Genomic DNA, 17,721 nt, shown 5'->3' with positions numbered 1-17,721 from the left:
ATGCCCAGCGGTTGAATGCTAGCTTGGCAAAATTGCTAGCACTTCAACTGCTGCCTTTTCAGTTGGTAGACTCTGCCCCCTTCCGTGAGTTTGTGGAATGTGCGGTTCCTCAGTGGCAGGTACCCAAACGCCACTTTTTCTCACGGAAGGCGATTCCGGCTCTCTACCGGCATGTGGAAGGCAATGTCCATGCCTCGCTGGACAGGGCGGTCAGCGGTAAGGTGCATATTACCGCTGACTCATGGTCCAGCAGGCATGGACAGGGACGTTACCTAAGTTTCACGGCGCATTGGGTGACTCTGCTGGCAGCTGGGAAGGATGCAGGACAAGGTGCAGTAGTGTTGGAGGTTGTTCCGCCACCACGCCTCCAAAATGCTGATTGTGACACACCTCTCTCCTCCACCCCCTCCTCTTCTTCTTCCTCCATGGCCTCTTCCTCGGAACCAGCGGTGCTCCGTAGGCGTTCAAGGGGCTACGCAAGTACGCAGGCCAAAAGATGCCATGCGGTGCTTGAGCTGGTGTGGTTGGGGGACAGGAGCCACACTGGGGCAGAGGTTCTGTCAGCTCTGCAGGGGCAGGTTCAGAGGTGGTTGACGCCACGCCAACTTAAGGCAGGAATGGTGGTTTGCGACAATGGCACCAACCTCCTCTCTGCCCTCCGACAGGGACAAATGACCCATGTCCCCTGTTTGGCTCACGTGCTTAACTTGGTGGTGCAGCGGTTCTTGGGCAGGTACCCGGGCTTACAGGATGTCCTGAGGCAGGCCAGGAAAGTCTGTGTGCATTTCCGCCGGTCATATAATGCCAGTGCTCGGCTGACGGACCTCCAAAAGAAGTTTAACCTGCCCAAGAACCGCCTAATCTGTGACATGCCCACCAGGTGGAACTCAACGTTGGCCATGCTGCAGTGGCTGCACACGCAGCAGAGGGCCATCAATGAGTACCTGTGCGACTATGGCACCAGGACAGGGTCAGGGGAGCTTGGTTTTTTTTCCCCACGCCAGTGGGCCATGATCAGGGATGCATGCACTGTCCTGTCACCATTCAAGGAGGCCACGAGGATGGTGAGCAGTGACAGTGCATGCATCAGTGACACTGTCCCCCTTGTCCACCTGTTGGAGCACACGCTGCGTGGAATAATGGACAGGGCACTTGAGGCAGAACAGAGGCAGGAAGAGGAGGACTTCCTTAGCTCTCAAGGCCCCCTTTATCCAGACAGTGTTCCTGCGTGCCCGCCGATCACACAGGAAGAGGACGAGGAGGAAGAGGAGGAGGAGGAAGATTGTGTCAGTATGGAGGTGGAGCCTGGCACTCAGCATCAGCAGCAGTCTTTAAGGGATCAGTCCCAAGAAACACATGGACTTGTACGTGGCTGGGAGGAGGTGGCTGCGGACCATGTCGTTCTTAGTGACCCAGAGGACTCCGGACCGAATGCCTCAGCAAACCTACGCTGCATGGCCTCCCTGATCCTGCAAAGCCTGCGTAAGGATCCTCGTATTCGTGGTATCAAGGAGAAGGACCAATACTGGCTGGCAACCCTCCTTGATCCACGTTACAAGGGTAAGGTTGCGGACCTTATCTTGCCATCGCAGAGGGAGCAGAGGATGAAACATCTTCGGGAGGCCTTGCAGAAAGGTCTGTGCAACGCGTTCCCAGAGACTGGGAGGTTACAAACTCCTGTTTCTGGACAACGTGTTGCTGAGGCTTCGGTCAGTCAAAGAAGGAGCGGTGGAGAAGGTGGCCGTCTGACCGATGCGTTCAGACAATTTTTTGGTCCGCAGCCCCAAGGTATGATCGGTTCCAGCAACCATCGCCAGCATCTGTTTTACATGGTGCAGGAATACCTAGGGGCAAGATCAGACTTGGACACCTTTCCCACCGAAAATCCTCTGGGTTACTGGGTCTTGAGGATGGATCACTGGCCAGAGCTTGCACAGTATGCAATTGAGCTACTGGCCTGTCCTGCATCCAGCGTTCTTTCGGAACGCACATTCAGTGCTGTTGGAGGCGTGGTAACCGATCACAGGGTGCGTCTGTCCACCGACTCGGTCGATCGGCTGACCTTCATAAAAATGAATGAGTCTTGGATCACCACCAGCTACCAAGCACCTGATGCTGATGTAACCGAATAATTTTTTTTGAAATCTCAGATCCCTTCAAAGACTGCCTATGCTGATGCTGAGTGACTATCCCTGAGTAATTATCCTCTTCCTCCTCAATCATCACGCTGATAGCTTGTAAGAACATTTTTGGTTCTGGGCGCCACCACCAGTGCCTAAGGCACAATTTTTCAGCCCCTGTTTAACAGGGGCGTGTAATTACAATTTTTGATGTAATACTTTGCAGCAGGGCTCGTTCCTGCATTCCAACTAGAGTGTCTGTGAGGGGTTGCAGTGTTGTGGCACCAGCACCAGTGCCTAAGGCCCAATTTTTCTGCCCCTGTCTAACAGGGGCGTGTAATTACAATTTTTGATGCAATACTTTGCAGCAGGGCTCGTTCCTGCGTTCCAACTAGAGTGTCTGTGAGGGGTTGCAGTGTTGTGGCACCAGCACCAGTGCCTAAGGCCCAATTTTTCTGCCCCTGTCTAACAGGGGCGTGTAATTACAATTTTTGAAGCAATACTTTGCAGCAGGGCTCGTTCCTGCGTTCCAACTAGAGTGTCTGTGAGGGGTTGCAGTGTTGTGGCACCAGCACCAGTGCCTAAGGCCTAATTTTTCAGCTCCTGTTCAACAGGGGCATGTAATTACAATTCTTGATCTAATATTTCACAGCAGGGCCCTGTGAGGGCTTACAGTGTTGTGGCCACAGCAACACCTAAGGCCCAAATTTCTGCTGAGTATATAGGGCAGGACCCTACTTTCAAACATCTAACTTACAAACGACTCCTACTTGCAAACGGAAGGAGACAACAGGAAGTGAGATGAAATCTACCCCTAGGAAGGGAAATTCTCTCCTGTAAGAGTTAATATGGGAAAACAATTTCTCCTTTCCACTGATGCTTTCCAATCCTTGTTCCACAAAAAAACCCAAATTTTCAAAAAACATTTTTCATTGGGACAAAAAAGTGAGGTGAAATCTTCTGAAGAAGAGGAAAGACAGCAAAACAAATGTCACAGGGGTGATAACCCTTCCCTATGTTTTCCAAAAAGCTTAGAAAAGATTTTTTGGCTGGAGCTAAACACGTTAAAAATGTTCAAAATTACAAACAGATTCTACTTAACAACAAACCTACAGTCCCTGTCTTGTTTGCACCGCCTGTATACTGCTGTTCAGAGTATATAGGGCCTGGTGGCCCCACACCTTTCCTTATTTTAATTTGGGTGCGGGGTTCCCCTTAATATCCATACAAGACCCAAAGGGCCTGGTAATGGACTGGGGGGTACCCATGCCGTTTGTCTCACTGATTTTCATCCATATTGCCATGACCCGACATGACATTAAACCCGCAAGCAGTTTTAAATGAGATTTTTTCCTTTAAAAATGACATTTGGTGCAGGGACTGTTCTAAACATGGGAAACACGCGTCACTTTACAGGCATACTATAGACACCCCCCAGGTACGATATTTAAAGGAATATTTCACTTTTTTTTTTACTTTAAGCATCATTAAAATCACTGCTCCCAAAAAAACGGCCGTTTTTAAAAGTTTTTTTTGCATTGATACATGTCCCCTGGGGTAGGACCCGGGTCCCCAAACCCTTTTTAGGACAATACCATGCAAATTAGCCTTTAAAATGAGCACTTTTGATTTCGAACGTTCGAGTCCCATAGACGTCAATGGGGTTCTAACGTTCGTGCGAACTTTCGGTCCGTTCGCGGGTTCTGGTGCGAACCGAACCGGGGGGTGTTCGGCTCATCCCTATCGGGGGGGGATCGGGGTGTTTTGTGTGCCTGGCATGTTCTACTGTGTGTGTAGTGTGTTGGTGCACTCACATTGCAGTCTTCTCTCCTCGGCCCGGAACGGAAAATACCGAGCCGAGGAGAGATGACATCATTTCCTCTGCCTCTGTGTACAATACAGAGGCAGGGAAATGATCCCATTGGCTGGGAGCGATCGCGAGGGGGGGGCCACGAATGGATGGCCTCCCCCTCACCACCGATCGCCGTGGGAGATTTGCCGACCGCCGCAGGCACCGGGGGGGTCCGATCGGACCCCCCACCCGCGGGCAGGCAAGGACGTACCTGTAAGTCCTTTTGCCTGCCCGTGCCATTCTGCCGACGTATATAGTCGTGCGGCGGTCGGCAAGTGGTTAACCAGTAATCTAAACAAAGTGATTGAGAGCAGATCAACTACTGTAACCAGCATATAACATTAACCATAAGTATATAGATTCACACCAGTATAGAAATAATCCAAGCTTTATCTAAAAAGAGATTAGAAACAGTACGTACATCCAATGTACAAACAGGTATCAGGAGTCCTGGTGGCATTGTGCACATATACATAACCCTGGTATATATAGTTATTAATAGGGATACTTCCAGATGAATGTTGAAGCAAAGTCCAGTTGGAAGGGCCCCTAAGGATGATGCGATGTCTGTCTTGTTGTGTTGGAGACCTGAAGCCAAGATCTGCAGTCATGGGAAGATCCTCCAACTGTTGTCCAACCAGCCTGGAATCTGGAAGCAACACATATTTTTGATAAATATAATAAAATGGTTTCCATGGTATAGATAAAAAAACAAAGGGGAGCAAAGAAGAAAACTAACACAAGGTTAGTTGTGTGGAGTAGTCAAGGTAAGCATGGGGCCAAGTACCCATAGGACACTTTTTTAACATTCTTTTAGCATTAATCCAAACTTCACATTGAGTTCCTTACTTGCAAAGCTATGCCACAGCTCCCTTGTTACTTTTCTGCTGTGCTAACATGCTCTCGCTGTTAATATTCAATTTGGGTAGCATAGCTTGACTAGTCATGTTTCTCCCACTAACAGTCTCTCTGGTAACATTCACGGTCTGATTACCATCCCTCTAGTAACATTTTCCTTTTGACAATAAAGTTTCCCTGGTAACATTCTCCCTATGGTAGCTGGTAGCATGGTCCCTCTAGTATTAGTAATGTGATTTCCCCCTGTAACATCCTCTTCATAGTATCATAGCCTGTCTGACAATGTGACTTAAAGAGGAACTTCTCCTAATTTAAAAATAGAAGTCAGCAGCTACAAATAATGTAGCTGTTGACTTTTAAAAACAAGGTACCTACCAGTCCTTGAAGTCCAGCACTGGCTTTCCACAGCTGATTCTTTTCACCGGATTCCTGGTACTGCCATCTTGGATTTGGTAGCTGACTGTGACTTCCTGATGAATCACAGCCAGCTCCCCACTAGGCACGTGCAAGAACATGTGGTGCAGTGAATAACAATGTGCAAATCAGCGCTGGGATGTATGAAAAAAATGTATAGTCCTTGCTAAAAATAGTATTATCCCAGCTGTGGGAATCCTCCTTTCCCAAAAAGGTCTCAAAATCATGGTCCTATTTCCAGAGCTAGAATATCCCCATGTGCAAAGTTCATTAATCACCAAAACTCTTATGCCCCGTACACACGGTCGGACATTGATCGGACATTCAGACAACAAAATCCTAGGATTTTTTCCAACGGATGTTGGCTCAAACTTGTCTTGCATACACACGGTCACACAAAGTTGTCGGAAAATCCGATCATTCTGAACGCGGTGACGTAAAACACGTACGTCGAGACTATAAACAGGGCAGTAGCCAATAGCTTTCATCTCTTTATTTATTCTGAGCATGCGTGGCACTTTGTGCGTCGGATTTGTGTACACACGATCAGAAATTCCGACAACGCATTTTGTTGTCGGAAAATTTTATAGCCTGCTCTCAAACTTTGTGTGTCGGAAAATCCGATGGAAAATGTGTGATGGAGCCTACACACGGTCAGAATTTCCGACAACAAGGTCCTATCACACATTTTCCGTCGGAAAATCCGACCGTGTGTACGGGGCATAAAAGTGATCTTCTCCTCAATATCTTAAATGCTTACCATATAGTGTAAAAAACAGAAAAGATGTAGCGCTAAATGTATATATAAACCCTGGAATGTGATCCAGGGATGTGACCCAAACTATAACAAGCTAAGGAAAAAGTGCCAAGTGCATATACAATCAGTAGGTGAACTGAGAAGAACAATAATATTAAAAAAACTTTCAAAATGATGGTGACATAAGCATGTGTAGAGTGCTAATTGCATATATAATCAAGTATAGGCAGTGAAACCTAATATGATACTCAAACCAAAATATAAAGACCTGTGATGGCCACAAAGTATTTCATAAATGGTACCATCTATGTGAGGAATAAAGTCCAAAATAGCAACATAAAAGTCACACAAATGAAAATAAAAATAAAGTTTATCATATCATATGCGATCCCTTGAACATGATAACACAATGAAAAATCGCATGGGAAACAGCAATGAAACTGGATGCAAAACAAGGTGATATTCACACACAACACCCGGGAACGTGCCTCCAACACCAGGGAAAGGGGGTGGGTACTCTTACCCAAAGCTATGGACCCACACGCCAGCGGCGGTGAGTCAAACAAGCATGGACGATGTTCCAAAATCCTCCTTCAAATGGACTGGCGTGCATCCACGTACATCAGGCCGGAAGTAGCATGAACACTCAAGCCTCAATGATGATGTTCCTGGTATATGTAGTACTTCAGAGGAACAGCGTAGATCATATGGAAAAAAGAAGGCCTCCACATAGTGCAGATCAATCCAATATTAAAAAAAATATTTAAATGAAAGTACAACCATCGCTTCTGATGCGTACAAAAAGTGATCACAAAACAAATAAAAAAGCGTGGTATACAAAGTTAAGAGCAGGCTATGTGCCCGACATGTTTTGTACGAAAGTACTTCAACTAGCGTGCAGGGTCCTGGGTTTAGTAACACTTTAAAGTACAACTCATAACACGAACAGTTTCATAAATGAAAGCTCTGCAATAAGAACTAAGCAGTGTGATGAGGAGACTAATATTTATTTAGTGTCAGATGTTAATAGGGGGCAGCAGATTAGTATTCTCTTACGGTAAACCAATTCAATTTATTAAGCCGACGGCCCCCACCATTATGGCCTGGAAGGCACTGATAAATAAGGCTTTGCCAATGTACGAAGCCACATATCTTAATAGAGGGGTACCTGATAAGTTTAAAAAGGTATAGGGTGTTTGGATAGAAAAACCCTGTTCAGGGGTTCTTTTTTTGTGGCGAGATCCCTGGTCTATGTAGGTCTTGACCTTACTTTAATCTCTCTTGGTATCGCCAAGGGGGATATGGTATTGTTTACTGTGAACTTATACTGGATGTACCCTTTATATATTTTTATTTTTATTTCTATATTATTTGCTCTGGGAAGCTTGCTGCTTTCATTAGTCTGGGAGCTGCATTGTACACTGGTGCTGTTGAATGGTAGTGCTGAATGTTTAATATGTTTTTTATGTTTGTAACTTTTATGTGAAAAACTTCTAATAAAAATAATTTTGCACTGGAGCCTCACCAGAGCCTTCCGACCCCAATCGGTCTAGAATACACCCAATCTCCAGTCTCCTCTTCTCTGATACCTTCTCCAGTGTCACCAATCCACCTCATAAAAAAGAGTTTCCAATAGTGTAGAATTTTAGATAAAAACCATATATTTATTTTCCTATATGCATACATATCCAAGGGAAAGATCATACATACATTTACAGATGGTCGCACCACAACTTCCTCTTCCTGTGGCGCACTTCTGGTTCCTGTGATGACATTACTTCCTCAACATGTTTAATCCCACTGGACTTTATAAAGAGCTCTTGCTAAAGTCCAATGAGACAAAACATGTTGAGGACGTGGTATTATCACAGGAACCGGAAATACGTCACAGGAACAGGAAGTTGTGATGCGACCATCTTTGAATGAATGTGTGATATTTCCCTTGAATATATAAGCATATTAGTTACATAGTAGGTGAGGTTGAAAAAAGACACAAGTCCATCAAGTCCAACCTATGTGTGTGATTATATGTCAGTATTACATTGTACATACCTCCCAACTTTTTGAAATGGGAATGAGGGACACCTATCAGCAAAAGTATGCAGACATAGGACACACCCCTTGCTACGTCCCCTTAAAGGAGAATTGTGCAAAAAAACAAGATTGGTTAAACCCACAAGTGCTTTTTTTTACCACTACTATTCCTTTATATTGGCTTTTGGAATTTACAAATGCAGCAAGTTAGAAATCAGATGAAAGGTTTAGCACTGGGAAACACTTTTTGATAGATAAAAAGTGCATTTTATATACAACTATATAGATCAGACCAAAATGAGGGACAAATGAGGAGGAATGAGGAACAGAGGGACATTGCTCCAAATCAGGGACAGTCCCTCCAAATCAGGGACAGTCCCTCCAAATCAGGGACAGTTGGGAGCTATGCATTGTATATCCCTGTATGTTGTGGTCGTTCAGGTGCTTATCTAATAGTTTTTTGAAACTTTTGATGCTCCCCGCCGAGACCACCGCCTATGGAAGGGAATTCCATATCCTTGCCGCTCTTACAGTAAAGAACCCTCTACATAGTTTAAGGTTAAACCTCTTTTCTTCTAATTTTAATGAGTGGCCACGTGTCTTGTTAAACTCCCTTCTGCAAAAAAGTTTTATCCCTATTGTGGGGTCACCAGTACGGTATTTATAAATTGAAATCATATCCCCTCTCAGGCGTCTCTTCTCCAGAGAGAAAAAGTTCAGTGCTCGCAACCTTTCCTCATAACTAATACTGTATCCTCCAGACCCTTTATATATTGGAAAATAAATATATGGTTTTCACTTAAAAATACTACACTGCTGGAATCTCTTTTTTATGAGGTGGATTAGTGACTCTGCGTAAGGTATCAGAGAAGAGGAGACTGAAGATTGGGTGCATTCTAGACTGATTGTGGTCACATAGCTCTGGTGAGGCTACACTGCATGACACCTGGTGGTAGAGGATTGTTGGTGGTATAGTGTGAGATCACTACATGTTTATGCGAGCACAATAAATAAATTATGGGGAGCATGGTCTTGGTTTGATAGTATCACGCTATGTTGGTTCTTGTTTATATATGTTCATGAGGAACTATTGAACAGAAGGCGTGTAGGCAGGTGCAGTCTTTCAACTGCAGATGGCACTCACCCACAGCTGGAGAGGAAGTCAAGAAGAACATAGTCTAAGGTTTCCTGGGTCACTGGGGAAGCTATCCAGTTGGATGCTGCTGCCCCATGTGACTCTGGCAGCCATCTTGTGTCAGGCAGAGCCTATTTAAGGCCCTGGCTCCCAGGTTTGGCGCTCTTTATGCGAGTAGGTAGAGTAAGGAAAGGTATCCCGTCTGTTAGGGACAGTACTAGTGGCAGGGAAAGGTTCCTGATGAGGAGGGAAAGTATAGAGTTGCAACTCTTTTGGACATCCTCCCACTTGGGCACAGTCAGGCCGAATTCTGCCATCTTAATAAACGCTGTCAGTTTGGTTGAAACCTGCTTTCTTCACATTGCAGGAAACTGTGAGTGTACCCAGTTGGGCAGTCTCCCCATTGGGTTTGTTGTTAACTGTTGCTGCTTTACTTCAATACAAGTTTTCTTTGCACCTGACTGTGTGAATTATTGCCGCCACACCACGCTGCGCCCCACCTACAGGCATGACAAGCAGTTGAGGGAAGAGGAGAGCGTGACACTGGATTGTTGTTGAGCACATGTGTGATTTGACCCATTATACAAGAGGGGTTTCACTATCTGGTGAGCATTTCAGATATTCATAAGATCACTTGAAGAGACTTGGTGATTAAGGAACTTGAGGATATTCTAGCTCTGGAAATAGGACTACCATGTGGTGCAGTGAAACTGGTTCTGCAGCTTCCTAAGGAAAATGGAGTAATGTATCTCCTAAGCACGGTGGGATGGGGGCACTTTAAATTTTTTTTAGATAGATTTTATTATTTATTTTATACAAAAAAAATGTTTTTACACTTTTTTGGGGGGATTAACTTTATTGCTATTGCAAGGGATGAAACACATCCCTTGTGACAGCAGGGCCTTGAGAGGTATTCTTTATGGAGAGTTCTGGGGTCAATTAGACCCCAAATCTCTTCTCTAGCCTCCCTTGCAGCCGATCAGACACAGATCAGACGTATCAGCTGTTTTCCTGGCCGCTGGTGGCCAGGTAAAAAAAGAGGAAGTGACGACATAATTGCGGGGTTTCAAGGGTTACAGAGAGAGGGGAGCGACATCAGTTTCTCTCTCTCTTTTCAGGGCAGCCATTGCCACTGGCCGCATAGCTCCCATGCACCGTGATCATACGGGAGAGGGGTGGGACCCCCTTCCGCCAACCACCAGAAGGGATTGAGTGGCTAATTAGCCATTCGGATAAATTCTGCATGAAGGAGAATCGGCGGCTGAAAATATACATACCAGAATAATGCTTGTAGGTGCAGGCATCATTCCAGTATAACCACTGAAACCATGGATGTCCTCCTGGCAGGAAGTGATAAAAGTATCCGGTGCATAGACTGCACCACCCTTACAATTTTAATGAGTTTCACTCCTAGATGGAGCTTATTCGTAGTGCCTCTATGTAGAGCCTTATTTGTACCAATAAGCTCCATGTCGGAGTGAAACACATGAGCGTTGTAAGGGCCAGGTGGTACAGTCTGTGAACCCGAATACTTTGATAAATGTGAGCATTGACCTTTAATGGTGAGTAGCTACTCCCTTTCTTCTGCCATAAGTAGTGGAATTCTCGCCTAGTTGCACCAGTTCTGATTGCAGTAGTAGAACATTTTCTTCTGTTTCAGCATAAAGAGGTACAGCCTGGACTTTCCAAGAGATGGGACTTGAGGAAGCAAAAGTTCCATGCTAACAAGGTTCTAAGCTCTAAATATGGCTCTGAACAGGGGATGTGTCCAAGATGGCAACCAGAGCAGAAGCATTGCGAATACCTCTAGATGGGATTCTTAAGGCAATTTTAGAAAAATAAAGAATATAATTATATTGAAAAAATAGAAATTTATTAATACAAAATATTATTTTACATGATAAAAAGATTCCCAAATGGGATACCCAAACAGAAAAAACACATGTACATGTATCATGATACAATTTATATCACAAATGGTGTCGCCCCACTACACGTAAGTATACCATCCATACAAATTACAGATGATGACAGGTAGTGGGAGTATCCAACGCGTTTTCACATATGTATGAATTATATTCTTCTTCAGGGACTGATACTACTTTTGAAAATACAGAGTAGAGTATAAATGCATTTTAAGAATCCAAACAGATGTATACCATATGAAACATGAAAAACATTTTCAAAGCATCAAACTTACATATCAATTGTATTATTGGACAGAGCATTCCCTCAGCACTGATGATAATCTTAAAAGTCTGCAGAAAATACGCCTTTCATCACATAAGGGGACCACTGGACACATCCAATAGGGGCACCAAAAATTAGGAAAAAGGAGGGAGACCCAAAATTTCCAACTGAAAAAACTACAAAAAAAAAAGTGTCTGTAAAAGATATACACTCGATTCTAATTTTTAGAATATATATGTACCTCCCAAGGATTCCCCTGAACCACAAAGGGAAAAAGGAGATCTTTAACAGGGAAGAACCTAATCCACAAGGGAAGGGGAACCTATATGAGGAGTCACCTAATCCCCAAGGAAAAAGAACTCCCTGATCATGAGGCAATATAAAACAAAAAAATGAAAATAGATATAAATAATAAAGCAGCCACTTACTGAGTGAATCTCATATATGTTCAGCCACAATGGGCTGAGCAACGTGGCTTCCAAAGGCACAATCCAGATAGGTTGTGAAAGGTTGCATAGCCCCCCATGGAAGGTGAGGAGAGTAATGGTGCCGATATGATCCCCAGCGTCCTCTTTATATCTCACCATGTGGGCCGCCAAACAAGCCGCCTGGAATGCGGCGTGGATGACGCCGCACGTGGCGCGGCGGAAGTGACGCCGTATGCAAGGCGGCGGTGGTGATGTCATGCGTAATGCAGCGGCGAAGATGCCACGCGCAGCCCAGCGGCAGTGACCTCATGTGTAGTGCAGCATCGCACATAGGGCGCAAACGTGATGACGCCACCTACAGGGAGGAAAAGAAGCAGGGTGATGCCATGCGTAGCGCATGATGACAATCGCAGCCTGCCAGCTACACAGAGGGAGATAAGGTGTATAGGAAACATCTATAGCACCAAATAGGCCGCACTCGATCCAAAATTCGGACACACATATCCGAGGATAAGAGAGATGGCCCTAAGAGAGACTAAAACCCCCGACACAAAAACATCCACCCATTCATTGAGGGGGTGCCAAAGGGCACCATATTCAAAAAACTGAAGGGAAAAAATAGCCCTAAATGTAATATGACATAAGGGCTTGAGTGTTCCCTCTATATGATGAAGGCTTGCAGACAAAGATGAACATATTGGCGGAGAAAAGGCCCCCTCCATTATAAATAATGAAAAAACAAAAATATATATAGCCGAAGGACATCAAAAATGTTAATCGGCATAATATTATACAACTAAAAACCCCAATAGAAAAAGCCACTTTAATCCATCACATAGGACACAAGGATAGACAAATACCCCAGTTAAGGGGTGCATGCTCAGATAAGGGTCTGGTATGGATTTTGAGTTTTGGGGGGCCCACTCTGTTTTTTGTTTTTTTTTTGGCATAGGGTGCCCCTTAAAATCCATACTAGACTGGAAGGGCCTGGTATGGATTGGGGGGGACCCCACGCTGTTTTTTTTTTCTGAATTTTCTACTCTGCATTCTTTTTTTTTTTACATTTCAGCTCTCAGCAAGGAAGCCCGCTGAGAGCTGATGAGCCATCGGCTGTGAAGGATGCGGCAGCCGGATTCCCAGCCTACTCCTTAACAACCAGCTATTCTACGCACAGATCATTCTTTGACCAATACGAATTCAAATAATTCCGAAAATGTGGAATTTATTAGAAAACAAATAAACTAAACAAATTTCAACAAATTTTAATGAAATTTATCACTATTTCATTTGGAGATTCGGATGCATCCGAATCTCAGAATAACCAAAGATTATTACTTTCGGACAGAAACTAATTGCACATGCCTATTTGTTTGGGACCAGCTGAGATAGGGTCCCACTGTCTAACTGCAGGGGGTCTTTCTTTAGTGAATGCACAGAAAGCAGAAAAAGAATCCACACAGTCTAGCTCAGCACAGCAATTTGAGAAGCAGATAAAGTTGTGGAAACACCGGGTTCCTATAGTTCCACAAGCACAGCTCAGCACACATAAAACTCCAATACATGAACTGCTTTCCAAACTATAGAAAGATTTGCTTCTAATGAATAAAACCAAACACATCAAGAGAAATTCAGCAGATTGCAATCCTTAGTTTCAGAAAAAGCGTGATTTATAAGCAGATCCATCTGCAGCCATGTGCTCACTCAGATTGCAGACAAGGATTGAGTGCTTTTTGAGGCACAGGTAAAACTTTACAGAAGATAGAGCAGAGTTTTTAGAAAGCTTTAGAAATATTTGTATTGAAGGCCCCTTGAACCGCCTTTAGGGAAAGAGAGCCTTGACTGCTGGAAGCATGGCATCACTGTGGGTGTTAACCTAAAAGGGAAGTTAAGTAGCTCCCTTAGCATTGGCGACAAGACCTGAGGTGACGGGGTGGAGCCTGAACTCTAGGAAAAGGCTATGGTGAGGCACATCCAACTGATCTGAGGAGATTCAGCTGTCACAATAGTTGTTAGGTGAGTATCCCTCCTCTGTTCCCAGGCCCCTCACTACAAAAATCTCACAGGTGCTTTGAGACACCATACTGACTGATCCCCAGCCCCTGCAGAGTCCCAAGCATAGGTGTGAGCAGCCTATTTCATTAGGGTGTGCACCCAAAGCTCAAACACATATGAGTGTGTGTGCATGTGTGTATATATACTGACGGTGTCAGTAGAGCAATGGACAGTGTCAGTAGGGCAGAGATTGGTGTCAGTAAGGCAGTGGCTGGTGTCAGTAGTTTTTATTTTCATTATTTTATTTTTTATTATTTTTTACAATTTTATTTCTTTTATTATTTTTTATTTTAGGAGCCCCATTATGGGGCTTTGGTGAAATACCAGGGGTCTAAACAGCGGGAATCTGCACCACATAGGGTGATTAGGGTGTGCCCAGGCACACCTGGCACACCCTGTGTGCACGCCTATGGTCCCAAGTAATTCAGTCAGACACTGGATTAGTACTGGAGCCACTGGCAATGAATTTGCTGGCTCCACTCATATAATCCCCACTCTGCCCACAGCTCTACAGGATTGTGCTGCTCCAATGGGGCATAGAATGTATATAGATTGTTCCTTAACCATTTTCTATGGACTTTTATATTTAGTTCACATGCTGCAATCTAGTGACCTTTTGTGGTAATGCACTTGTTTTCTCATTTTGCCTTACACTTCCTTTGTATGTAACGCTCCACCTTTCTTCCTGAGTTTGTACTTTCTGTGTCATGGATGCAGCAACAAGCCACATGTAGCAGGGCACATGTATTCTGCATTGTAAGCTACAGACAATATCATCTTTTGACCGCATAAATACTACAACCTATTCATCTGTTTGTATCCTGTCATCTGCTGTAACCTGATGTTCAGAATAAAAGCACGTTTGTGGGTGGAATCGGTATTTGGTGTGTTCAAACTATCTAATGAGGATTGTCCTCAGTGATTATATCTTATACAGGCCAGGCATAGAGGTGTCACAAGGGATAGTTGCTTTACAACAATCGGAGTCAGAATAGTCAAAAGATGTATAGAATTCCTACAACCTGCTGTGTATATGTGTGTGCCTGATCTGCAATCAAGCTCAGTGCCATCCGCCATCTTATGAAGCACATGGCCGCATGAGTTTACTGGACCTCATGTGAATGTTAAAAACTGTTTCTCTACATTGAACTGTGTTACCCCATCTCTCTAAGCTGCCATTCGTCTTCTTAAAGAGACAGTACCATTTCTTGCAAAAACTTTAAAAATGTCTAGACAAGACTCTGAGCACCCTTTTGTGGCTGAACCAACGCAGATTCATCATGCCTCTGAACCCGCAGATGTACAGGGAGCAGATTCTGCAGATATTGCCGAACAGAGTGTAAGACAGTAAAACCTAAACAGAAACTCAGAAAAAACTATGATGCATATCAGTTTTGTCACACTTTAAAGATCGACCAGCTGAACTAAGAGACTCTATAGATCGCTTATCTGCTGCGTACGAACAATACCAGCGGCTGTTTGCAAAATACACTTTTCTTGCATGACTGTAATATAGAGGACAGAACTGACCAGGGCTGATGCACAAAACCAACAAAGGGATCTCTTAGTGCAAAATGCCAAGTGTAAGGCAGAACTCCACATTGCTCAACTGCAGGAGACCAGATCTCACAGATCCACATCAACCAAGCACACTGCATGTTCTTCTAGATCCTCCTGCTCCAGAAGTTCAACATTAAGCGACAAGATAATAGAGGCCTGGGCAAGTCTGGAAGCAAATAAAGTGCAAAGCTCCTTTACCAAAAAGGAAGCAAAGATGAAAGCTCAACAAGCAGAAATAAAAGCAAAGATGAAAGCTCAACAAGCAGAACAAAAGGCAAAGATGAAAACTCAACAAGCAGAGGCAGATTCCCAATTAAAGATTATGCAGATGGAAAAGGAAGAAGCAGCTGCCCTAGCAAGGCTGAGAGTTCTCAAACAAGCGATGGGAGAAAGTGCTAACTCAGACTGGTCCATCCCAGCGGAACTGCAAGACCCAGTTGAACGCACCAGTGAATATGTGCTAAAGCATAATACTTGCAATGATACAGAGTAATCTCCTGTACGTCTTACTAACAACACTGTTCTGACTCTCAACAAAGAGACCTCTCAGCTCCAAATGCCTAAGCCTCTTCAAGTCTACAACACAAATGCGTCTATGCAGCAAACCACATCACCTCTTGCTGACAACAAGGTGACTTCCAGTGACAAGCCGCAGCTCAAGCCACAGCCAGCACAAGCCTTAAGGACTACACCACAGTTAAACGCTCCTGCAACATCATTTCATCCTGGTAAACCTCGCCCTACTTCACCAGAGAACTTTCACACCCGAGGGGTTCCACAAGTTACTTTGGCACCAAAGAGTGAGAGACCAGACTTGAATGACTTCCCCAGATATAGGGTACGCCACAAGCTCATTAACACTACCCTCTCAAGGTTTGACGACTGTCCGGAGAGCTACAGGGCCTGAAGATCAACCTTCAAAGCTGCCATTGCTGATCTCAACCTTACTACCAAGGAGAAACTCGATTTGCTCATAAAGTGGCTAGGGCCAGAATCTGCAGATCGTGTTAAAAGACTGAGAACAGTGCATGTTGACCACCCAGATGCAGGTCTTGTTGCTGCATGGGCAAAACTTGAGCAAGCCTATGGTAGCTCTGAAGCCATAGAAAGCGCTATTCAAGAGACTGCAAAACTTCCCAAAAATAGGGAACAAAGACTATCGCAAGCTCCAAGATCTGAGTGATCTTCTCATGGAGCTGGAGTTGGCAAAGACAGACCCACGTCTACCTGGACTAAGCTTCCTGGACACTGCTCAGCTCTTGGTGTCAATCCAGTGGTGTCTAAACTGCCATATGGCCTGCAAGAAAAATGGGCACAACAAGGCTCAAGGTACAAAAGAGACTATAAGGTATTTTTTCCTCCATTCGTATATTTTTGCAGGTTCATCAGTGATCAAGCCTGGATGAGAAACAATCCCAGCTTCAGCTTCAGTGAACCCAACTTGCCTGCTTAATCATCATCATCTTCATCAAGGTATGATAACATAGCAGCTAAATGTAGAGACTTTAATAGAGCAATATCTGTTAAAAGGACAGACATCTCACTACCCGTATCCTCTCCTGCTCACCAGAGAGATTCGGGTGACAGAGATAAAGACCCTAACCGTCAGTGCCCTATTCACAAGAATCCTCACCCCCTAAAGAAATGGCGTGGGCTTAGAGCAAAGACGTTACAAGAGCGCAGGGAGGTTCTTCAGAAACTTGGAATATGCTAAAGGTACTGTGCTTGTAATGGACATTTTGCTAAAGACTGTAAAGTTGTCATCAAGTGCACAGGATGCAGTAGCGACAGACATGTTACAGCCATGCATCCGGGCCCACCCTCAGACAATTCACAGCAGCCTCCTACCTCCAGCCTTGTCTCAAGTCATGGCAGGGAGCAACACGGTCATGCTCCAGCCACAGCTAACGTTTCTTCTTCATGCACAGAAGTCTGTGGAGAGGGCTAAGATCACAAATGCTGCGCTAAAATATGCCTAGTCAAGATATACCCAAAGGTTCAACCCGAGGAAGCTATTAGGATGTATGCCATAATAGATGAACAAAGCAACAGATCCCTGGTTAAGCCTAAATTCTTTGAGATCTTTGGTATAAAGGGACACGCATCACCGTATACTCTCAGAACCTGTTCTGGTTGCGAAGAGACCTTCGGTAGAAGGGTCGATGGGTTCATGGTCTCTCATATCAATAAGGAAGAGGGCATACCCCTACCAACATTAGTTGAGTGTGACCAGATACCAGACAAAAGGGAAGAAATTCCTACTCCAGAGGCTGCATATCACCATCCTCACTTGAGGCACCTTTTTAATTAAATTCCTGCAA

The sequence above is a fragment of the Aquarana catesbeiana genome, linkage group LG02 (assembly GCF_042186555.1).
Source record: "Aquarana catesbeiana isolate 2022-GZ linkage group LG02, ASM4218655v1, whole genome shotgun sequence".
Lineage (NCBI taxonomy): Eukaryota > Metazoa > Chordata > Amphibia > Anura > Ranidae > Aquarana > Aquarana catesbeiana.
This window is presented reverse-complemented; position numbering follows the sequence as displayed.